The following is an 8895-nucleotide window of genomic DNA, read 5'->3' on the forward strand; positions in this document are numbered from 1 at the left end:
GTGGGGCCGGGAAGGGACTGCAGTGACTCTGCAATCCAGCGGACCCAAAAGAGGCAGGAAACACCTTTCTGGGACTTCCTGGGAGGGAAGTCACAATCAGACGTCTGAAACTATGTTTTTCCCCTGGGGAAACGGGTCCGAGTTATGGCCTGTCCTATGGGACAGAAGAGGTGGCTGGCCCCTACCTAGGTAATTATTTACCTCAGGATAGCTGGGATCATCTGGAGGAACGGCTTCCAGACAGTATTCACCCTCTCTGGGACTTCCCGGGAGGGAAGTCAAAACTCAGACTGGCTAAGGGTTTGAGTCTGGCCTGCCTTTGAAAAAGGTAGAAGAGAAGCATTCCTAGGCAGTTTTATACTGCCTCTGTTCAGGGACTTGTTCTGTATCTCTGCGCAATTGAAACTAATTTGGTGAATGCAGGGTATTCTGTGGTGTAAATGTGGTGAGCGCCAGTGTAAAAGTGTTCATTTACTGTTGGGGCTTTGTGTCCGTTTGTTTGTTTGTGTGTGTGTGTTTTGTTTTATTGGGGTTTTTGTTTGTTTGTTTGTTTTTTTAAACCTTCTAAACCTCTCCCATGTTTCCGTGGTGATTCAAAGTTTTTAGTGGGGAATGTTATCTGTCTTTATTGTTTAAATATGTCTCTTTGTTGTTTGTTTAAATTGTTTAGCTAGTGAAATTTCTGTTTGTGTCTCTTAAAAATTATGAATGTATTGCTAATCTGAGGAATGTTAATTATTTATATGTCACCTAAAAATTAAGGCTAAGAGATCTAACTAACTAGAAACAAAGTATGGCTTTGGTGTAATGGAGAAGGGTAAAGAGAAATGTTGAAAGAAAGTTGCATAAATGACAGGCCAGTAAGCCAGGACAAGTAGAATAGGAAAACTGAGACTGTTAAATAGCAAATTGGAGGCATCTTGTAAATCCTATCTTCCCTAAATCAAGGACATTGGAGCCATCTTGTATATCCTATCTTCCCTAAACCAAGGACACTTGGGAGTAAATGATTTGCATTTTGCCTCCATAAACAGAGGTTAAATAGCTTATGTCAATGTACTCAGGGAGACTGATAGCAGAGATCGGATTAGTGTAATTTGCTGTTCACACCCAAGGACAAATGAAATTAGAAATAAGCCTTATTTTGATTAGTTCTTTTATTCAGGTATTTTCTTTAAAAGGATGCAACCCAGTCCCTCCCTGCAATGTGGGTAATAGCTTCTCCTCAAACTCTACTGTCTTAGAATGTATGTTTAGGAATTTTAAAAAGGGGTTTATTGGGGACTACAGGGTAAAACTAGTCCTCTGGGAATTAAAAAGGATTTGTGAAATAGACTGGCCATCTTTTAGAGTAGGATGGCCACTGGAGGGCATATTAGATTTCCCCACAATCAGGAATGTTCACAGAATTACCACAGGAGACCCAGGTCATCCTGACCAGTTCCCTTATATTGACCAGTGGATAGAAATAGCAGGGCTTAAGCTGCTTTGGATTTGGTTTTGTGTATATAAGGAAAAAGGGAAGGCTTCTCAGAAGGAGAATAAGCCTCCTATTCTGCAGGAACCCCCTGAGGAAGCCCTGCCAGTTCTACCACCTCCATATGCCAGGGACATTAGACACAGACAGATGGTCCAGGGAGGCTCTCTCAGATGTGGACCCAGATGGGACATAAATTCAGAGGACAGGAGGGCCAGATTAGAGAGATATCGACTGACCATCCTCCAGGGGTTCTGGGCTGGGGCCAAGAAACCCACCTATATGGCCAAGACCTCTGAGGTTTTCCAGAGGTCTGATGAAAGTCTAACAGTTTTTTATGAGAGACTCTGAAGCATATCGAGTTTATACTCCCTTTGACCCAGAGATTTCAGAGAATAAAACTGTGGTCAATGCAGCCTTCATTAGTCAGGCTCAGCCAGACATAAGGAGAAAGCTACAGAAGCTTGAAGAATTTGTGGGAAAGAATGCAACCTAGCTACTATAAATAGCAAACAAGGTTTTCATTAATTGGGACAATGCAGCTAAAAAGGAGGCTGAGGAGAAACTAAAAAGGAAAGTGACTCTGATTGCTGTGGCTGTTATAGAAGCTAGCTCCCAGAAAAGGAAAGGGAGACAGCAAGGAGCCAAGTCAGGAAAAGGAAAGATGGAACTTAAATGGGACCAGTGTGCCTATTGTAAAGAATTAGAACACTGGAAGAATGAATGTCTAAGCTGCCATAAAAAGCAGGCAAGGCCATCCAAACCACCCAGCTGCTATTGGCCAGGGCTGCCTGAGGCAGACCTCATTGGACTGGCAGCAGCTCACTCTGACTAGAACAGATTGGGCTCTTTCCAATGGGCCCCCGTGAATCCATGGTTGAAATGAAAATTAGGGGCCACACTGTGAACTTTATGGTTGATACAGGAAGAGAGCACTCAGTAGTTACTCACAGGGTACTCCCTTCTAAGGACGGGATGTCACCATTATTGGAGCTACTGGGGATCACACCTGCAGACCATTCTGCTGCCCCCACCAATATCATTTAGGTGGCCACCAGGTGGTTCATGAATTCCTGTACTTGCCAATTGCCCAGTCCCTCTAATGGGCAGAGACCTTTTAGCCAAACTGGGAGCAGAAATCACCTTTGACCTGGACAGCTCAACACAACTGCACTTAGGTGAGGAGACCTCTCCGATGATCCTGTCTTTAGCAGTGCCTAGGGAGAAAGAATGGAGACTTTATATTTCCTAGTCAAAGGACTCACTATTAGAGCCTGAACTAGAGAAGGAATTCCCGCTGGTCTGGGCAGAAGGAAATCCCCCCGGGCCTGGCTAAGAACCATGCCCCAGTGCTAATTGACTTGAAGCCTGGGCACAGCCTATAAAACTTTGCCAGTATCTAATTCCAAGGAATGCACACCTAGGTATCCAGGGCCACCTAGAACTACTACTTTAATGGGGACTTCTTAAGCGGTGTCAGTTTCCATGGAACACCCCTCTCTTACCTGTCAAGAAGCCTGGGACCAATTATTACAGCCTGGTACAAGACCTACAAGCTGTTAATGAAGCTGTTATAACCCTGCATTTGGCGCTGCTGCATCCACACACCCTCCTGGGACTCATTCTGTCAGAAGCGGAATAGTTTACATGTCTAGGTCTAAAGATGCCTTTTTCTGCCTTCAGTGGGCACCCTTCAGTCAGCCCTGTTTGCCTTTGAGTGGGAAAACCCGACCACAGGGGCTAAGGAACAGTTCACCTGGACCAGACTGCCACAAGGGTTCAAGAACTCCTCAACTCTTTTTAGTTGAGCACTAGCAGCAGAGTTGTCCAAATTTCCAGGACAAGACATGGGGTGTGTTCTACTCCAATATGTAGATGGCCTCCTACTGGCTAGCTCCCCCAGAGCTCAGTGTTGGAAGGAACACGAACCCTGCTAAGACTTAACTGAAACAGGTTACTGGGTGTCCAAAAGGAAGGCTAAAATTTGTCAGAGGGAAGTCAAATACATAGGTTTCTGAATTACCCAAGGGAAACGAAGACTAGGGATTGAAAGTAAGCAGGCAGTATGTGCCATACCAGTCCCAAGCACCCGGTGACAGATTCAGAAATTCCTAGGGGCAGCAGAGTTCTGTCGAATTTGGATCCCAGGATTCTCAGATCTAGCTAAGCCCCTGTATGAAGCCTTAAAAGGAGAGGAAAAGGGAGCCATTAACTGGGGTCCTGAACAGGAAAAAGCCTTTGTGACCATAGAGACAAAGCTCACCAAGGCGCCAGCCCTTGGGCTACCAGATGTGACATGGGACTTTAACCTTTTTGTTCACAAGAACAATGGAAGCTAAACCTGGGAAACATGGGAAACTAAATAGCAATAGAGGAGACTTACAATCTATGACTCATCAAATTAGCCTTTCACATAATAGGTGGTCAGTAAATGTTTGTGGGGTGAAAGTAGAGGAGGGGATCAGAAAGGAAAGATGAAGAAAAACCAAAGAAGGTAAACAAAAGGATTACAGGGCAGACTCCCATCTTTCAGGATAGGGTACTCAGACTCTATGAAAGAGGTGGGGCTTGAGCATGAACTTGATGGATGAGTAGGCTTTTATATTGATAGAGAGAGTGGGCCAGGGTGTTCCAGGTGAGTGGATCAGCAGAGACACATGAATAGACATGAAACATCTCTAAGGAGAGTGAATAGTCTTAGTTTAGCTGGGACAGAAAACTTATGTGTTATTGAACATTGTGAAAAAAGGCAGGTAAGAATAATTGTCACCAAATTATGAAAGTCCCTATTAAGGAAAATGCAGTTATTTTATAGGCAGAAAGACATTCTTAATGTTTGTAGAATATTGAGCTATCAGTGAAATATAGATAATGCCTAAAGATCTAGGCAGAGAGTGATCATTAATACACACACATAGGCACATGTGTGCATATTATTTTATCTATGGCAATCTTTCTATGGTGTCTGCATATATGTTTTCTCAAATTTTATCTGAACTACTATCAAAAGTTATATCTATTAACAGTGTTTATGCTATTTCATTCTCTTGCTTTCTGTATTCCTTAATTTAAAACAAATGAGATACCACAGACAAAGTAAGTGAACATAATTTTTACTGGAGAAATATATGCATATGGATCACATAAAATACGCAAAAGAACTTACCATCTTTACCCCCAGTCCAATTCCCCAAAGGTAAGCTCTTTTAACTGCCTCTTTTAGTCTGGAGTGATAATTACCTTCATTATTTTAAACTAGGGGCCCGGTGCACGAAATTCGTGCACTGGGTGTGTGTGGGGGGGAGTGTCCCTCAGCCCAGCCTGCCCCCTCTCACATACTGGGAGCCCTCAGGCGTTGACCCCCATCACCCTCCAATCGCAGGATCGGCCCCTTGCCCAGGCCTGACGCCTCTGACAGAGGTGTCAGGCCTGGGCAGGGGACCCTCATTTCCCCCATCACTGGTTCTGCCCCCAGCCCAGGCCTGATTCCTCTGGCCCAGGCATCAGGCCTGGGCAGGGGACCCCCAGACCCCTCCGATTGCTGGCTCTGCCCCTTGCCCAGGCCTGATGCCTCAGCCAGAGGTGTAGACCCCCATCACCCTCTGATCACCTGATCGGCCCCTTGCCCAGGCCTGACACCTCCGCCAGAGGTGTCAGGCTTGGACAGGGGGCCCCCATTTCCCCCCGATCACTGGCTCTGGCCCCCGCCCAGGCCTGAGGCCTCTGGCCCAGGAATCATGCCTGGGCAGGGGACCCCCATCTCCCTCTGATCGCTTGCTCCACCCCCTGCCCAAGCCTGACGCCTCTGACCCAGGCTTCAGGCCTGGGCAAGGGGACCATCATATCCCCCCAATCCCCGGCTCAGCCCCAAGCCCAGGCCTGATGCCTCGGCCAGAGGAGTTGACCCTCATCACCCTCCGATCACCAATCACCGGATCGGCCCCTTGACCAGGCCTGAGGCCTCTGGCTGAGGCGTCCGGCTCGGGCAGTGGGGACCCGCAGCTGCAGCGGCCCTGTGATCATGGGCTCCGCTTTAGGCCCAGGCAAGGGACCCCTAGCTCCCGGGACTGCCAGCTTCGACCGTGTCCAGCTCCCATCGCTGGCTCCACCCCTACTTCCTGCTATCACTGGCCAGGGCGGCAAAGGCACCTGATTCTCTGATCATGGCTGGGAGGCAGGGCAAAGGCGGCCCCAGGGCCGCCTTTGCCCTGCCCCCCAGCTCTTAGCTCCCCGCTGGGTTTCCGATCACTGTCAGTGGCAGGGGGCTTCTTCCTGCTTTCCCTTTCGCCTCCCTGCATTGTGCCTACATATGCAAATTAACCGCCATCTTGTTGGCAGTTAATTGCCAATCTTAGTTGGCAGTTAACTGCCATCATAGTTGGCAGTTAATTTGCATATAGCCCTGATTAGCCAATGAAAAGGGTATCGTCGTACGCCAATTACCATTTTTCTCTTTTATTAGTGTAGATGATATGCTTACCTTATTTCTTGACTAATAAAATTTTTAAATTGTCAGGCATTCAGGGGAGTGTTGAACTAATACCACATGATCTCACTCATTTGTGGATTATAGAGAACAACATAGACTGATGAAAAGGGACAGACCCAAAGACTGAGAAACAAGATCAGGCTATCAATCCCCAGAAGGAAAGTAGGGGAGGGCGGGGGTAAGGGGAAGAGATCAACAGAAGGACTTGTATACATGTATATAAGCCAAACCAATGGACATGGACAACGGGGGGATGGGAGCATGAGTTTGTGTGTGGGGGGGAGGTTGGGGGTTAATGGGGGGGATGAGGACACATTTGTAATACCTTAACTTATAAAAAAAAATTTTTTTTAAATTGTCTTTTGACTTCTTAATACAAAATAAGACAATTTATCTCATGATATTCCATTCTTCTTGATTTGATATTTTACATCATTATTTTAGTTTTTAAAACTACTTTTGTAACTCTTAATAATATTATTAATTTCTCTTTATTTTTCCATCAACTCTGACAATACTTCTCTACTTCCACATTGTGAGATAAGCCCTTCTCTCTACAAGTTCTCTTTTTCCTAAAAGTCAAACTTCCACCACAAATTTGTCAAGATTATTAACATTTATAACCTCTCCAGTAACTCTAACCAAGTCTTTTTACCTTTTGACAATACATTGATGGTAAAATTTGAAAAACCAATAACCAGTCTTTACACTGGTCTGTGTAAATCAGTGCCAAAAGTTGTATGCTCAAGTCAGTTTCCACTTTTTAGGCCCAATGCCTTCACCTCTTGATCACCCTACAAAAATGCTATTAGAGTTAAAGCCAATTCAATTTTCCTTTTAAATACTTCATCAATTATTAAGTTCATGTCACATAATTTTGCTTTTTATCTTGACAATGAATTTCATGATCAGGGATTTTTGTTTGTTTTCTGTGAGGTTTTTAATTGCCTTTTTTTTCTTAACTTGTGTTGGTTATATTCATTATACCCTGTTTTTTCCTCTGTTCTTATATTGTGCACTTAATATGTTCTGATCTCTAAAAATATTAGAGACCTTCTAAATATCTTTCTCTAAGATCTGTGTTCTGGTTGTTATCCTCTTTCCTGCTATTGATTTTCCTCATATGCTTGGTAATGCTTGATTATCCATTCAAGATTAATATAGAAGAGGGGTAGCTGGTATGAGTTGCCCTGCTATTTCATTTATCAACTGAAGTTTCTCCCTGTGAGGGAATTATAATTGGCAGCTCTGCAAGGGGCTGATCCAGGCAAAGAGAATGACTGGATCTCTAATTAACTCTGTGCATATCAATATAGTCCACTCTTCCTTGCTGTAGAAGAAGGGGATAGTGAACATGTGTGATTATTTTTTTTTCTTTTTCCCCCCACATAAGCAGGACTGCTCTGGTAGCCCTATCGCAAAGAGGTTTTACTTTAGGGAAAATGGGTCAGAATCCTTTCTCTGACTATAGCCCTCCAAATTCCAGAATGAGGGGATTTCTTAGTGGTTGGGGATCTAACATCCCTATTGGAATCTATGACTTTCTCCCTATACTTTGGTTAAGTTTCTTTAGAGAATAGACATGCAATACTTTGCCTGAAGAGAATACCAACTGTCTGGGCTCTGATCTGGGTTGAATGGGCACATAGACTGGTACAATGGTCCCATAAAAGGTCTTTATTGACTCCCTTGTTTCAACTGCATTTCCCTTTTCTATATTTCATCTTTAGCTAATTCTAAACTCTGAGTCCCTTAGAGGTCCCACTAAACAGATATTACTCCCTGGTAACATTTTAGGCGGACTTTACCCATTGTCTCGTTTTAAAATTCATTTCTATCCTTTCTTTATTTCAGACATTAAAAAAAATATTTGTCCGCTCTCAACAGTTATTCCCTGTCATCATCTTGTTCTTTCAGATGCCATTGTATTTTCTTTGTGTACTTTATACTACACCACCTCATCAACTCAGCCTGCTACTGTTGGTGTTTGAAAAAAAAAAAAAAAAAAGATGAGAAGCAAACAGGGATGTCAATCATAGTATCTTCTATTTTGCAGAGATATTACACATTTTAGAATCTCCGATTACAGGTTTCCAAAAGGAATATCAGTATAAAGAATAAGAAGTAGAGGTTGCTACTTGAGGAGTCAAATGGTATAAAGGAAATGAAGACATAGTGATAATCAGCTATTGATCATATTTCATAGCCTCATAAAGAGAATTGAGCCAAGCTGACTTTTGATGAAGGAGATGCATTTGTAGTATTTTTAGAATCCTTAATTATTGTCTTTTCAACTGTATCTGGTTCAGTGGTTGCTCTATTTCAAACTTGCTTCTGCACATTCAGTTTCCTGACTCAGTGTCTTGAAGAAGAATATTTCTTTCACATCTCTACTTGATGTCTCCACAAAGAATTTAACCAGAGTTTTAGTTTCATCCCCACCATCTATGTTATTACAGAAAGGATTGTAGGACACTGATTTCTTTTTCTAACCTCTTAAAATCCCGTTGGATTTTTAATATGCAATTCCCAGTGTTTGTCAGTTTAGTACCATCTGCAAATTAGTTAATGTGCAGTTTAGCCTTTCTTTGAAATCAGTAATTAAGATGTAAAGTAAGACTGAGCCTGAGACTAATTCCCTGGGCTTCCCACTGGGACCTCTCCTGAGCCTAATAACTCTTTTATCATCACCTCTGGTTTATCTGCTTCCAGCCAAGTCTCAGGCCATTTTACTAGGTATACAATTAAGTTGATTTATTAGTTTACTACATTAATTTTATTTTTAAAATGTTGTCAGATACATATAGTTATTTTGTTTAGCTGTATATGTACTTGCATTGGAGTAGCCAAAGAAGAGGAGAATATTTTTAGCCAAGCTAACCTTGGTATTTTCTGATAGACAATCAGTCTGGAGATATACAAAGATTAT

This window comes from Myotis daubentonii, chromosome 2, assembly GCF_963259705.1.
Source record: "Myotis daubentonii chromosome 2, mMyoDau2.1, whole genome shotgun sequence".
In the NCBI taxonomy this organism is placed as follows: Eukaryota; Metazoa; Chordata; class Mammalia; order Chiroptera; family Vespertilionidae; genus Myotis; species Myotis daubentonii.